Here is a 16,392-nt window from a genome sequence, read left to right on the forward strand (position 1 = left end):
TTCCACTGAGAAGAAAAGGGTGTAAAAGAAAAGACAGCCATCCGTGGCTAAGTAAAGAAATTAAGGATAGCATTCGACTAAAAACAAGGGCATATAAGGTAGCCAAATCTAGTGGGAGGATAGAGGATTGGGAAAACTTTAAAAGACAGCAAAAAATAACAAAAAGATTGATTAAGAAAGGGAAGATAGATTATGAAAGTAAATTAGCAAAAAATATAAAAACAGATCGTAAGAGTTTTTATAGTTATATAAAAAGAAAAAGGGTGGCTAAAGTAAATGTTGGTCCCTTAGAGGATGAGACCGGGAAATTAATGGTGGGAAATATGGAGATGGCAAAAACACTGAATGAATATTTTACATCAGTCTTTACAGTAGAAGACACTAAGAATATCCCAACACTGGACAAACAGGGGGCTAAAGGGGGGGAGGAGCTAAACACGATCAAAATCACTAACGAAGTGGTACTCCGTAAAATAATGGGACTCAAGGCGGATAAATCACCTGGACCTGATGGCTTACATCCTAGGGTCTTGAGGGAAGTGGCGGTAGGGATTGTGGATGCATTGGTAATAATTTTCCAAAACTCCCTGGACTCGGCAATGGTCCCGGCAGACTGGAAAACTGCTAATGTAACACCCTTATTTAAAAAGGGCAATAGACAGAAGGCTGGAAACTATAGACCTCTTAGCCTAACATCTGTGGTAGATAAAATTTTGGAGTCCATTATTAAGGAGACAGTAACAGGACATTTGGATAATCATAATTTAATAGGACAAAGTCAGCATGGTTTTATGAAGGGGAAGTCATGTTTGACAAATTTGCTGGAGTTCTTTGAGGAAGTAACATATAGGGTGGATAAAGGGGAACCAGTGGACGTAGTGTATTTAGACTTCCAAAAGGCATTTGACAAGGTGCCACACAAAAGATTATTGCTTAAGATAAAAAATCACGGGATTGGGGGTAATATTCTGGCATGGATAGAGGATTGGCTATCTAACAGAAAGCAGAGAGTTGGGATAAATGGTTCATTCTCAGACTGGCAATCAGTAACTAGTGGTGTTCCGCAGGGGTCAGTGCTGGGTCCCCAACTCTTTACAATCTATATTAACGATTTGGAGGAGGGGACCAAGTGTAACATATCAAAGTTTGCAGATGATACTAAGATGGGGGGGAAAGTAGTGAGTGAGGAGGACATAAAAATCCTTCAAGGGGACATAGACAGGCTAAGTAAGTGGGCAGAGATTTGGCAGATGGAATACAATACTGGAAAGTGTGAGGTTATGCACTTTGGCAGGAAAAATCGTAGAGCAAGTTATTATCTTAATGGCAAGAAACTGGAAAGTACTGAAGTACAAAGGGATCTGGGGGTCCTGGTGCACGAAACTCAAAAGGTTAGTATGCAGGTGCAGCAAGTGATTAAGAAGGCCAATGGAATGTTGGCTTTCATTGCTAGGGGGATAGAATATAAAAATAGGGAGGTATTGCTTCAGTTGTACAAGGTATTGGTGAGACCGCACCTGGAATACTGCGTACAGTTTTGGTGTCCATACTTAAGAAAGGACATACTTGCTCTCGAGTCAGTACAAAGAAGGTTCACTCGGTTAATCCCGGGGATGAGGGGATGGACATATGAGGAGAGGTTGAGTAGATTGGGACTCTACTCATTGGAGTTCAGAAGAATGAGAGGCGATCTTATTGAAACATATAAGATTGTGAAGGGGTTGGATCGGGTGGATGCAGGGAAGATGTTCCCGATGATGGGTGAAACTAGAACTAGGGGGCATAGTCTTAGAATAAGGGGCTGCTCTTTCAAAACTGAGATGAGGAGGAACTACTTCACTCAGAGGATGGTAGGTCCATGGAATATGCTGCCCCAAAAAACTGTAGAAGCTACATCATTACATAAATTTAAAACAGAAATAGACAGTTTCCTAGAAGTAAAGGGAATTAAGGGTTACGGGGAGCGGGCAGGAATTTGGACATGAGTCTAGGCTCGGATCGGTCATGGCCCTGTGGGTAGCGGAGCGGGCCCAGGGGCCGTGTAGCCTGATCCTGCTCCTATTTCGTGTGTCTAATTCTGTTAGATTCAGGAGATGGTTCAGTGATAGTGGATTGGCGGTTAGGATCAGATCAGCCATGATCTTATTGAATGGCGGAGCAGGCTCGAGGGGCCGATTGGCCTACTCCTGCTCCTATTTCTTATGTTCTTATGTATGTTCTTAAAACATCCCAAAGCACTTCACAGGAGTCTTATCAAACAAAATTTGATGCCGAGCCACATAAGAAGATATTAGGACAGATGGGGCAGGTTTTAAGGAGTGCCTTAGAGGAGGAAAGAGAGGAGGTGAGGCAGAGAAACTTAGGGAAGGAATTCCAGAGCTTAGGGCCTAGGCAGCTGAAGGCCACAACTATGCCTTGTGGTAGTGAGTTTTACATTTTTACCACTCTCTGGGTAAATAAATTATTCCTGAATTCCCTATTGAATTTATTAGTGACTACCTTATATTAATGACCTCTAGTTTTAGACTCACCCACAAGTGGAAACAAGGGGCTAGAAATTTGCCTCATTTGCACCTCCGGGGACGATAACGGAGCACTAACGGCTTTGCGACCGGATGCGGCAAGAGTACCAATGCCCGCAAAATTCCCATTAAGGTTTGCGCCGGTGGTAACCCCTCGTGTCACGATCTCCTGCACCCAGAGATCATGAATATTAAATCCGTGTGTTAATGGAGACACGGAATGCAGGAGTTGGTTTAACAAGTCTTTACTGAATGGAGACACTCTGGAAACTGAAACTACAGAAGGCTGCTAGCGCCTTTTATACAGGGATGGTCACTGCCGGTACTGCAGTCTGAGACCAGTTATTCCCTTAAAGGTACATACGCAACAATTCCTCCCCTTTCAGATAAACAGTACATAACGTTCATTTAACAACTAAATGATAACTAATTACAATTACAATTACGGTTGCTAGATACATTGGTTGCGGTTAAGCAATTATAAGTTCAGTCTTTGAGGAGGCTTCCTGATTCTGTCTGGATAACGCCTCTTTGGGGTATCAGGTTCTTCTGGTAAAGTTGAGTCGGGATCAATGTCGTTGTTTGATTCATCTGCTTCCAATATCACCGATTCTGCGGTAGATGCAATTGGTACGTCGGTTTCATCGCCAGGTGTATCAGATCGTGGTGTGGAGTTGACATTTTCCAGTGACTCTAGAATCTGGTCAGCATGGCGTCTTACAATGCTCTCTCCAACATCCACGGTATACATGAGAGGTCCTTGCCATGTACAGATCGTTCCTGGCTGCCATTTCTCTGTGCGGTAGTCCCGGGCCAAAACTGGTTGACCTATCTTAAAACTCCTGGTCGGCCTTTCATTCATATTCTGAAACTGCCTGTTCTCCACATCTCTTCTGATGTTCGGCTTAACCAAATCCAAGTGGCATCGTAGTCTTCGATTGAAGAACATCATGGCAGGAGTTTGGTTGGTAACCGCATGTGTCGCATAGGCAAACAAGAAGTTGTCCACCTTGTGTTGTAGGGGTATATCTTCATTACACATTGCCTTGATAGCCTTCTTGAATGTTTGAACAAACCTCTCAGCCAATCCATTAGTGGCTGGATGATATGGGGCGGATGTGTAATGCTTAACACCATTGTTCTTTAAGAACATCCGGAACTCTTCAGACACAAACTGTGGTCCATTGTCAGAGCAAATCTGTTCAGGCAGCCCATTCCTGGCGAATATGGTTCGTAAGACTGTGATAGTTTTTTCTGAGACATCACACAACACCAGGTTATAGTCCAACAGCTTTATTTGAAATCACAAGCTTTCGGAGCGCTGCTCCTTCTTCAGGTGCTTACAATGCTCTCTCCAACATCCACGGTATACATGAGAGGTCCTTGCCATGTACAGATCGTTCCTGGCTGCCATTTCTCTGTGCGGTAGTCCCGGGCCAAAACTGGTTGACCTATCTTAAAACTCCTGGTCGGCCTTTCATTCATATTCGGAAACTGCCTGTTCTCCACATCTCTTCTGATGTTCGGCTTAACCAGAAGAAGGAGCAGCGCTCCGAAAGCTTGTGATTTCAAATAAAGCTGTTGGACTATAACCTGGTGTTGTGTGATTTCTTACATTTGTCCACCCCAGTCCAACTCCGGGATCTCCACACCATAGTTTTTTCTGTGGTGGTTGAGGACATTTTTATTACCCCTGGCCACTTTGAATGTGCATCCACCACAATTAAAAACATCGAGTCCATGAAGGGACCAGCAAAATCAATGTGCACCCTTTGCCATGGAGATGAGGGCCACTCCCACGGATGTAGAGGGGCTTGTGGTGGGGCGTTTTGGACCTTCTGGCAACCTGCACAGCTCTTGGTCATCTCTTCGATTTCTCTATCGATTCCCGGCCACCACACAAACGCTCTAGCTAAGTTCTTCATTTTTACCCCTCCCAGATGACCCTCATGAAGCTCATTGAGCACTCTATCCTTCAATTTGGGTGGAATCACTACTCTGGATCCACACATCAAGGTTCCTCTGCACACTGACAGCTGTTCTCTTCTCGGCGAGAATGCTGGCAGCAGTGGTTCGCCATGTGCTGGCCATCCCTTCACCGTTAAATCATAGACCCGGGATAGTGTCGGTTCATTTCGTGTTTCCTTTCCTATGTTTGCATTCGTCACAGGGAGACATTCGACTGTGGTCGAGTGGAATATCTCCATTGGATCCAATGCAAGTTCTTCTTCCACCGTCGGCAACGGTAGGCGCGACAATCCATCAGCATTCCCATGCTGTTTAGTTCCTTTGTACTTGATGTCATATTGGTGTGCCCCTAGGAAAAGGGACCACCTCTGTAGCCGTTGTGCTGTTATTATCGGTACGCCCTTCTGAGGGTTGAAAATGGAGACAAGAAGTTGATGATCAGTTATTAGAGTAAATTTTTGACCGTGCAGGTAGTGATTGAACTTCTTCAGCCCCCACACTAGGCTGAGGGCCTCTCTGTCAATCTGGGCGTAGTTACGCTCGGCTGAAGTTAACGAGCGTGACACAAAAGCTATTGGCCTCTCTAAACCATCAAGGAATTTATGTGACAGTACCGCCCCAATGCCATAGGGAGACGCATCACACGCCAGTCTTATCGGTAGTGATGGGTTGTAGTGAGCCAATACTTCTCTTGAAGTGATTAAGTCCTTACTCTTCCGAAAAGCCCGCTTACAGTCATTGCTCCATTTCCATGCTACTCCCGTTCGTAGTAGGGCGTTCAGTGGGTGCAGAATTGTGGACAAATTCGGTAAAAACTTATGATAGTAATTCACCAATCCGAGGAACGACCTCAGTTGCGACACATTTTCAGGCGCTGGGGACTTAACAACCACTTCAATTTTGTCAGGGGACTTATGTAACCCCTCTTCATCAATCACGTGGCCACAATACGATATCTGTTTCTTAAAAAACTCGCACTTGGGGCGGTTGGCTCGTAGCCCATGCTCACGTAGTCTAGTGAGCACCTGTTCTAGGTTGTTAAGGTGTTCACTGTCATCTTCACCTGTCACTAGGATGTCGTCCAAGTAACACTGATTCCCCGGGATCCCTTACAGGACTTGTTCCATCTCTCTTTGCCATATCGCCGGAGCCGATGCTACTCCGAATACCAATCGATGATACTGGTAAAGACCTTTGTGAGTGTTTATCGTGAGATACTTCCTAGAGGATTCTTCAACCTCCATCTGTAAATATGCTTGTGCTAGGTCAATTTTTGTAAAACGCTTCCCTCCAGATAGTGAGGCGAAGATGTCTTCTATCCTTGGAAGAGGATATTGTACTGTGTGAAGGACTGGGTTCACCGTCACCTTGAAGTCCCCACAGATGCGAACCTTCCTTGGCTCCTCAGACTTATTGTTTAACGTTTTCTTCATGACAGGAACGATGGGTGTCGCCCACTCGCTCCAGTCTACCTTAGACAATACGCCTGCATTCTCCAGAGCCTCCAGCTCTGCCTCGACGGCTGGGCGAATTGCATATGGTACCGGTCTTGCTTTGAAAAACTTGGGAATTGCATTCTCTTCTATTTTTATCGAGGCGGTTAAGCCTTTAAGAGTGCCCAATTCTTGTTGAAATACCTCTTTGGCGTCAGCTAAGATTGTTAACAATCGTCCAGGAGTGACGTCGTCATTCTTTTTACCAGCCACCGTCAGTGCCTGAATGGAGTGCCAGTCTAAACTTATCTTTCTGATCCATTCACGTCCCAATAACGGTGGTCCACCATCTTGCAGAATGTAGAGATACAATTCCCGTATTTTCTTGCCGTTGTATTCGACAGGCACCCTTATTTTTCCTCTGGGGTATACTTTTTGCCCCGTATACGTCCTCAAGACAATGGATGTCTCTCTCAAGGGTATGTGTGAGAATAGCCGCTCGTAGTCTCGTCGATTCATGACGGTTAGAGCTGATCCTGTATCCAATTCCATTTTGACTTGGGACCCTGCTATTGTGAGGGTGACCCAAATGGTTCGGTGATCCTCTTTTGCGATTACGTTGTGAAGTTTGAGACAGCTCAGTCTCTTGTTCCCGGATTCACTATCGCTCATCTGGTCTTCGGAACTACTGTCCGTCATCTTTTGTACTTTCCTGTACAGTTCCTTAGTAGCCTTTTTGTTGTCGTTGGTCTTCTTCTCAGACCTGCAAACTCGTGCAATGTGTCCCATCTTTCCGCATTGCCTGCATATTTTGTCCTTGGACCAGCAGTCCTTCTGGTCATGGTTTGTTCTGCCGCAGCGATAACATTTTGCGAATCCCCGTGTCATTTCGTGGGTGCCGTATTCCTGTGGCTTTTGTTGTATTTCCGCAGCCCCCCTTGCTGCTGCTTCGTACGATACTGCCACGCTGAAAGCCTTATCTAGCATCAGCTCTTTCTCTGAGAGTAACCTCTTCTGGGTTCCTTCACTCAGGAGTCCACAGACAAATTTGTCCCGTAAGGTATCTGCCAGTCCTGCTCCGAACTGGCAGTGCTTTGATAGCTTGCGTAGTTCCGTAAGGTAATCAGCATTGCTCTAATTTTTATGCTGATTTCTCCTGTGGAATTTAAATCTTTCTGTTATCAGCAGCAGTGTAGGATTTAAGTGTTCCTGTAGGATAGCAACAATTTTGTTAAAACTCTTCGCCTTCGGTTTGGCTGGAGTAATCAGGTCCCGCAATAGGCCGTACGTTCTTGCGCCCATTAAATTTAGCAATACCGATGCCTTTTTCTTCTCGGCTATTTCGTTTGCCTCGCAATATACCTCAACTCTTTCCACATACGTGGTCCAGTCTTCTATTGCATTATCGAAGGCAGTGATATCGCCAGTCTTTGGCATCTTGAAAATCTAAGATGGCGTCTCCCGCGCTTTTCCTTCATCCCCAATGGATCAAAATGGCGCCTCCCGCGCTTTTCCTTCTTCCCCGCCGAGTTAAGATGGCGCCTCCCACGCTTTCCCGCCGCTGCCGCTGCTGTCAACGCCGCTCTCCGCAGTATTTTTATTTTTAACCGTTCCCGTCGTGGAGCGGACCCTCTGGGACACTTCCCTCCCTCTTCTTAGGTCCGAACGCTGCCCGGCTACGAAGCACCGGCCGCGCCCTGTGTGCTCCACACACTCTCTCTCTCTTTGCTTCCCGACTCGCTGCCCGGCCCGGTTGCAGAGCCACCCGATCGAGCTCTAGCCCGCCGCAGCCCAGGAAGGATCAGTGCACTACCTGCCACTAGCCCGATTAGCTGGGAAACCACAGACTGGGGAACCAAGCCTGGCTCTTGACAGTCTCTCCTGCAAGTTTTCAATCCGATGATTTGGAGGGCGGTTGCCCACGGTCGACGCCCGTTTCTCGAGTTTCTTTGGATTATATTTTTTTCTTTCTTCTGGCTTCAACCTTCAATAACATCGTCTGAGGTGCTGCCGAGTTGCAGGTAAGTTTGTTTCTTACTCGTCGCCAGTATTAAATCCGTGTGTTAATGGAGACACGGAATGCAGGAGTTGGTTTAACAAGTCTTTACTGAATGGAGACACTCTGGAAACTGAAACTACAGAAGGCTGCTAGCGCCTTTTATACAGGGATGGTCACTGCCGGTACTGCAGTCTGAGACCAGTTATTCCCTTAAAGGTACATACACAACAATGAAGTCATCGTGCTGCACTTCGCCCCGGTAGCGCCCCAGACAGGAAATTCAGTTCCGCCCCCTGTAGCATTGCCAGGCGACAACACCAGCAGCTTTGGGAAGCGTTGTCAGGGAGGCCGGTCGCTTGGGGAGTGTTATTTAAAGGTGATGATGGTTGCGTGAAAATGTTTCTTTCTTAATGCCTTATGTTTATTTTTCTGCATTTTCTTCAGCCGTGATCGATCAGCCCTGCACTCCATTAGAGTGCTTGGGGCTGATCATGTCGGATCGCGGCTGCCGTTGGCGATGAGGGACCTCGTTTCAATGCAGAGCCTGTAGCGATGGTCCTTCCCTTTAAGGGAGGGAAGGAGCTTCCATTTCTGGCAGCGCTGCTGGCTTTAGCGCTCCAAGGGAAGTGGTAGCACTTGATTTAGCGCTCCACTTTCCTCTTGGAGCGCTATGACTGAATTTCGTGGGAGCCTATCATCATTAGCACCTGGCGCTAATTTTTCAGCTTTCAAAGTTTTAGTGCCCCAAACGGGGCTATAATGAATTTCTCACCGGGGGAAAAAATTTGGTTGGTTTGCGCCTCCCGTTAGCGCCCTAGCTAATGGGGCACAAAGCAACTAGCGCCCGGGTGTGGCAATGTTTGCGCCGCTCGTAGAGTTTTTGCGGTGGCGCAAAAGTTTACCGCCCCGATCTCCTGCGTCCACAGATCATGACGTCAGTCGAGCGTGCAATGCCCTGGTGGTGCCCTGGACCAGATATTGAGTGGCGCCCCTCTCCTTTCCGCCTGGCACAAGTAACGACAGGGAGACTGGAACGTTTCCCAGTCGGTGAGGGGCTGTGGAGCGGGGGGGGTTGCTATTTAAAGGCGCCCTCTTCCTGGCTTTTTCTGTGGTAGACATTTTTGCACCACTCATCCTGACAGAGAGAAAGATTCTGTGAGAGAGATAGAGAGACTTCTGCATAGAGTCAACGTTGTGTGAAGCAGTTTTTACTACTGAGCATCACTTTGACCTTCATTACTTCGATTGCCAAGAGACTGATTCAGGGCATCGACCTGCACCTGTAGAATCGGAGGCAACAGAGACACAGAGTGAGAGTGGCAATCATGGCCAGACGGAGGAGAGCCAACAGGCCTCTGCACATGAGGCCTTACCCTCCCAGGGTATTCCGGGAACAATTCTCCTACATTAATTTGCCTGAGGAGCAGTGTTTGTGCAGGCTGTGCTTCAGCAAGGAGGTGGTCACTGAGCTCTGCCACCTGCTGCAGCCGGATCTACAGCCTCAACTGAGGACCAGGACGTCTCTGTCAGTGGCAGTGAAGGTCACAGTGGGTCTGAATTTTATGCCACCGGCTCCTTTCAAGCAGCTACTGGGGACATCGCCAATATCTCCCAGTTCGTGGTCCATTGCTTTATCCGTCAGGTCACAAATGCCCTCGATAAAAGGAGATGCCAGTATATCTTTTACCAATGACCCGGGCCAAACAGCATGAACGCGCATTGGGCTATGCGAGGATAGCGGGCTTCATAGAAACATAGATACATAGAAGATAGGAGCAGGAGTAGGCCATTCAGCCCCACGAGCCTGCTCCGCCATTCAATGAGATCATGGCTGCTCATCCAGATTCAGTATCCTGTCCCTGCCTTCTCTGCATATCCCTTGATCCCTTTAGCCTTAAGAAATATATCCAACTCCTTCTTGAATATATTTAATGAATTGGCCTCTGTGGTAGAGAATTCCACAGGTTCACCACTCTCTGGGTGAAGAAATTCCTCCTCATCTCTGTCCTAAATGGCTTACCCCTTATCATTAGACTGTGACCCTTGGTTCTGGACTCCCCGGCCATCGGGAACATCCTTCCTGCATCCAGTCTGTCCAGTCCTGTTAGAATTTTATAAGTTTCAATGAGATCCCCTCTCATCCTTCTAAACTCCAGCGAGTATAAGCCTCATCGACCCAATCTCTCCTCATACATCATTCCTGCCATCCCAGGTATCAGTCTGGTGAATCTTCGCTGCACTCCCTCCGTGGCAAGAACATCCTTCCTCAGATAAGGCGACCAAAACTGCACACAATACGCAAGGTGTGGTCTCACCAAGGCCCTGTACAACTGCAGCAAGACATCCTTGTTCTTGTACTCGAACCCTCTTGCCACGAAGGCCAACATACCATTTGCCTTCTTAACCGCCTGCTGCACCTGCATGCTTACCTTCAGCGACTGGTGCACAAGAACACCCAGGTCTCGTTGCACTTCCCCTTCTCCCAATCTATTGCCGTTCAGATAATAATCTGCCTTCCTGATTTTGCCACCAAAGTGGATAACCTCGCATTTATCTACATTATACTGCATCTGCCATGCTTCTGCCCAATCACCCAACCTGTCCAAACCATACCGGAGTTTCTCGGCATCCTCCTCACAGCACACACGCCCACCCAGCTTTGTGTCGTCTGCAAACTTGGAGATATTATATTTAGTTCCCTCGTCTAGATCATTTATATATATTGTGAATAGCTGGGGTCCTAGCACCGATCCCTGCGGTACCCCACTAGTCACTGCCTGCCACTCGGAAAAAGACCCGTTTATTCCAACTCTTTGCTTCCTGTCTGCCAACCAGTTCTTTATCCAAGTCTGTACCTTGCCCCCAATCCCATGTGCCTTAACTTTACACGCTAATCTCTTATGCGGGACCTTATCAAAAGCCTTCTGAAAGTCCAAATACACCACATCCACTGGTTCTCCCCATGGTGCAGGGCGCCATTGACTGCACGCATGTGGCATTGCAGGCACCGCATGAGAATGCAGAGGTTTTCAGAAACCGCAAGGGGTTCTACTCCTTAATGGTCCAGTTGGTCTGTGACCACAGACAACTGATACTCGCTGTCAATGCCCACTATCCTGGCAGCAGCCACAATGCATTCATCCTGCGCCAGACTGGTGTGCCAGAACTTTTCCAGCCACCACATCAGCCAAGTGGTTGGCTCCTCGAGGACAAGGGTTAGCCACTCTGCACCTGGCTGATGACACCGCTCCGTAACCCCAACACCCCTGCTGAGCTGCAGTACAACGAAAGCCATCTCGCGACCAGGAACATCGTTGAGCACACAATCGGCGTGCTCAAGCAACGGTTCCGCTGTCTGGACCACTCAGGAGGAGCCCTGCAGTACTCGCCTGAGTGAGTCTCCCTCTTCATAACCTGGCAATCCTCAGGACCCAGCCAATGCCACCAGGCCTTGGAGCACCACCAGAGGAGGAGGAAGAGGAGGAGGAAGAGGAGGGGGATGATCAGCAGCAGCACCAAGGCGGGAGGGAGGCCCACAATGTTGAAACTGCAAGGGCCGTCCATCAACGACTGATAACAAGCCGCTTCTAGGCCCCTACTGAGGAAATGGCTTCTGGCATGGAGAACAATATGAATGAAAGCAACCCGCAACCCCAAAGCTGGCCAAGGCAGCAATGATTCCAAAGACCAAACCTGTACATTTTGAATACAAAAGCTTTTTTATTTTACAAACTCTGTGTGTGTCATTTCTTCATGACAAACTAAAAGAAACAAACACAAAAAATCATTAATTAATAAACTGGTTCTCACAACCTGGAGATAATGTCTGACGTAAGAAAACTACTAAGCACTTGGTTTGAGTATAAAACAAGGCTTTAATCAACTGTTTCACAACCAGGAGTTTCTCGTTACATCACTAGTTCCTGGTTACAAAAACGTCCTGAGCAAGCTGGGCCCACGCCCGAGTATTTCTACTTTCCTTGGACGGCGCCACCAGCTGGCCGCCCAGTGTTATCTCATGAGTCATTTCTACATGAATGGTGAGATTCATGGCAATGTCTAAAACACTAAACAAAAGTTTGAACACGAACCTCGGCCTTTAATAAAATAATTCCCAACATTTCGTCACACCTCCTACTTTTTGCCCTTCGAGGGTGATCTCGTTCCCTGCGCACTTCCCCCCTTCCCACCCTACTGCTCCTCCATAATGGAGCCCCAGTAGCTGCAGCAAGGCTGGTGGAAGGCTGCTGATTGTCAGAACTTGAGACTACAGATGCCCTTGAAGGATGGCCTCGACCAGCTCTGGGCCTGGAGGGCCCGGCCGCAGACTGCACCAACTTGGCATGGGCGGCAGCAGTCTGGCCTACAGGTAGTGGCAAGTGCAATGGGGAAGTGACAGTGGTGGCAGCAGGAATGCTGTCATCTTGAGGGAGGACAGCACCTCCCTGCTCGACCGACATGCTGGCACTCCCACGGGGCAGCACCTCAGCATCCGGGGCAATCTGCTGGAGCACAGGTTGCTGGCCTGCTGCGGCATAATGAGAGCCCCGGGGGAATTGTGTCCGAACCAGCGACAATGGCAGTAGTCAGTGCTTGCGTGGCCTCAATCTGAGTCTGCATGAGACCAGTCTGACACGGCAGCCAGTGACTGAATTGCAGCACTAAGCATTTGTGTGGCATCTGCCTGTGCTACAGCGTAGTGCTCCACACTGCTTGCCAGTGCATCAATGCAATCGGGCACCCTTCCCACTGCACCCATGAGCTCAGTGTGCATGTCCACCGGTGTTCATTTCAGCGATGAGCCACTCCTCCTCTGCGTCCGGTGCAGCAGGACTCGCTGGTCTACTCTCCCTCCGGGGAGAAGGCCCCCCTGAGCTTCCCTAGCCACATCATGTTGCTGCAGCCCGCTGGGTCCCGGAGCTTCACCCTCATCAGACCCTTCCCCCCTGCTCCCTTCCAGGGAAAATGTGGTCCCAGTGTGGGCATGGGCTTCCTCGGGAGAGGGTGGCGCTGATGCTCCAGTTTCCTCTTCCTCCTCGCCTGCAGCTTCGCTCCCACTGGCAGCTTGAGGACCCGTCTCCTCAGCTGATGAATCACCATCTGAAAGCAGGGAGGTACAAGCGTGGCTTTAGCGTCAGGACAGTGGGGGCAGTAAGGGAGCAAGGACTGGAGCGATTTAGTAAGTTGGATTGAAAGTGTCAAAGGCTGGTGTTGTGAGGGGAAAGTGGAATGAGAGAGGAGAGAAAGCTGTTGACCTTATCATTGCTGTCCCGAATGGGGTCGACCTCTCCAGAGGCGACGGGGCCGAACGCGCGGCTCAAGATCGCTGAGGGGTTGCAGCTGAGGCCGCCCTCCACCCGTCCGTTGCTGCTGTCTCCTGTTATGAGATAGCTTGGCCTGCAAGAAAAAGGACGGCGTCTGAGTAAATATACAGCCATGGTCTTGCCTGATGTGCCTCCCATAATTGAATAGCCCTTAATGTATGCAGCCATGGTCTTGCCTGATGTGCCTCCCATAGTTGAATAGCCCTTGCTGTATGCAAGGTGTGGAATGTGCATGTGTGTTTCATGAGAGGGCCATTGGTGTCGGATGAGTGTTGGGCATTGGGGTTTTAAGACCCTCTGGCCATAGAGTGAGGTTGAAATGGAGGGATGGAAAGGTATTGAAAAAAAAGCCACTCACCCCGACGACCCGAGTGAGATCGTTGAACTTTTTGCGACATTGAGCATGGGTCCTGGGCACCATGCTCCTGGAGGACACGTGCTGAGCCACCTCCCTCCACACTCTTCTGTAGTTGCGCGGCAAAGGCCTCCTGCCACTCTCAAGATAGAGTATAGATCTTCTGCGCTCCACCGTGCCAACCTGAGCCTCCAAGGCCCGCTCGTTGAAGCATTGAGCTCGTTCTCTCACCCTCTCCATAGTCCTTGGCTGGAAAATGTAGTCACAGGTCTCTCCAGGCCGAGATTCAAGGCTGCAATGAGCAGGGTGTGGCTGGAGAGCAAGATCGAGCCTCCCCTTTAAGAACTAGCCGGCGCCAGTGTGTCTGTGTTCCATCGCTAATTGACATCACCTGCGTTGCACCCGCGCTCTGAGTTAGTGCCTCACTCCTTGGCCTTTGCGCCTTAAGACAGGTGTGCAGCGCCTGATTTAGCGCTCCAATCACCTCCAGGGGCGATAAAAGCCAAGTTTGCAGTCGGAGGCGATAATTAGCGCCAGGCGCTAAACTTTGCGCCCGGCCGATAATTGCACCCCAAATGGGGCAATACCGAATTTCTCCCCCCAGAACTCTGCACAATACTCCAAGTGTGGTCTAACCAAGGTTCTATACAAATTTAACATAACTTCCCTGTTTTTCTATTCTATCCCTCTAGAAATGAGTCCCAGTCGTTGGTTTGCCTTTTTATGGCCTTATTAACTTACTTTGAGTGATTTGTGTATCTGTATCCCTCGATCATAGAAATCATAGAAATTTACGGCACAGAAGGAGGCCATTCGGCCCATCATGTCCGTGCCGGCCGACAAAGAGCTCTCCAGCCTAATCCCACTTTCCAGCTCTTGGTCCGTAGCCCTGTAGATTTCGGCACTTCAAGTGCATATCCAAGTACTTTTTAAATGTGATGAGGGTTTCTGCCTCGACCACCCTTTCAGGCAGTGAATTTCAGACCCCCACCACCCTCTGGGTGAAAAAGTTCTCCTCGATTCCCCTCTAATCCTTCTCCCAATGGCTTTAAATTGTTATATGTGAAGAATGGGCACTCAGGTGAGGATCCCAGCAGGAGATCAGCATCTGTGGGCCTGATCTCCCATTAGAGAGTCGGCACCTTCGAGGGAGGAGTGAATGGAAAAGCAAGAAGAATTGTACAGAAAGTAATAACACTTATTTTTATGGATTTTTATTGAGGGAAAAAATAAAACTGCCTTATTTATTTCATGCTTTCTGATTAAATTATTTAAAATACTTCCAGCTTTACAACTCCATTTTTTTTTAGAAAGTTTTTGAATATGTATTGAAAGCAGCAAAGCTGTCTGTTTAATATTTGAACATTTAATCTATTTGTTATTTAGGGCTGCACATTAAGGGAGCAGAGTTTGAGTCTGTGCGCACTGTGGAGGTCAGTCAGATGCAAATCTGTGAATACTCAAATATCAGGCAACTGAAAGCCCTTGTTCTCCTGTCTATATATTTATAGACACACAGAGATATCTGCGTGTGTTTGGAGAGGCGTTTGAATGATGCATCTTCCACTAAAAGGACCTGCGTCTTTGGCCTGGCTCAGGTTCAGCACAAGGAGCTGCTGTGAGCGTTCCTTTCACAGGGGAGCTGTCACCTCGTTATTGCCCCATCTGAAACTCAGCGAATGATGGATTCCATCAGTTTATCGAGTGTTTGTTTTGCCACGGCATCCATTTTTTTTAAATAAGAAATTTCATTTCGGGCAATTTATCATCAGTCACTTTCGAAAGCCTAATGAGAAAACTGCTGGAGAGTGATGAGACTGTGCATAGGGCAGCACGGTGGCATAGTGGTTAGCACTGTTGCCTCACAGCGCCAGGGACCCAGGTTCAAATCTGGCCTCGGGCGACTGTCTGTGTGGAGTTTGCACATTCTCCCCGTGTTTGCGTGGGTTTCCTCCGGGTGCTCCGGTTTCCTCCCACAGTCCAAAGATGTGTGGGTTAGGTTGATTTGGCTATGATAAATTGACCCTTAGTGTTAGGGGATTAAATACGTGGGGTTACGGGGGGATATGTGTCGGTGCAGGCTCGATGGGCCGAAATGGCCTCTATCTGCACTGTAGGGATTCTGTGATTCTGTGTGTGTGTGTGTGTGTGTGTGTGTGTGTGTGTGTGAGACTTTTCCTCACTCCTCCTGTCTGTAAGAAAGACTTGCATTTCTATAGCGCCTTTCACGAACACCGGACGTCCCAAAGCGCTTAACAGCCAATGAAGTACTTTTTGAAGTGTAGTCACTGTTGTAATGTGGGAAACGCAGCAGCCAATTTGCGCACAGCAAGCTCCCACAAACAGCAATGTGATAATGACCGGATCATCTGTTTTAGTGATGTTGGTTGAGGGATAAATATTGGCCCCAGGACACTGGGGTAACTCCCCTGCTCTTCTTCGAAATAGCGTCCTGGGATCTTTTACATCCACCTGAGGGAGCAAATGGGGCCTCGGTTTAACGTCTCATCTGAAAAACGGCACCTCCAACAGTGCGGCGCTCCCTCAGTACTGCACTGGGAGTGTGAGCCTAGATTCTGTGCTCAAGTCTCTGAAGTGGGACTTGAACCCACGACCTTCTGACTCAGAGGCGAGGGTGCTGCCCACTGAGCCACGGCTGGCACTGTAAAGATTGCAAGCTGTTCCGTGGCTTGGTCAGTGGATGTGCGGTCCTGTGTGGTTCAGGGAGGGTTCCTGGTTTTATCCCCGAGGTGAGCTGAGTCAGTGGAGCTTGGCTGGTGTGGAACTGAGC

The sequence above is a fragment of the Somniosus microcephalus genome, chromosome 9 (genome assembly GCF_052327205.1).
Source record: "Somniosus microcephalus isolate GS21.2 chromosome 9, FLI_Smic_1.0, whole genome shotgun sequence".
Lineage (NCBI taxonomy): Eukaryota > Metazoa > Chordata > Chondrichthyes > Squaliformes > Somniosidae > Somniosus > Somniosus microcephalus.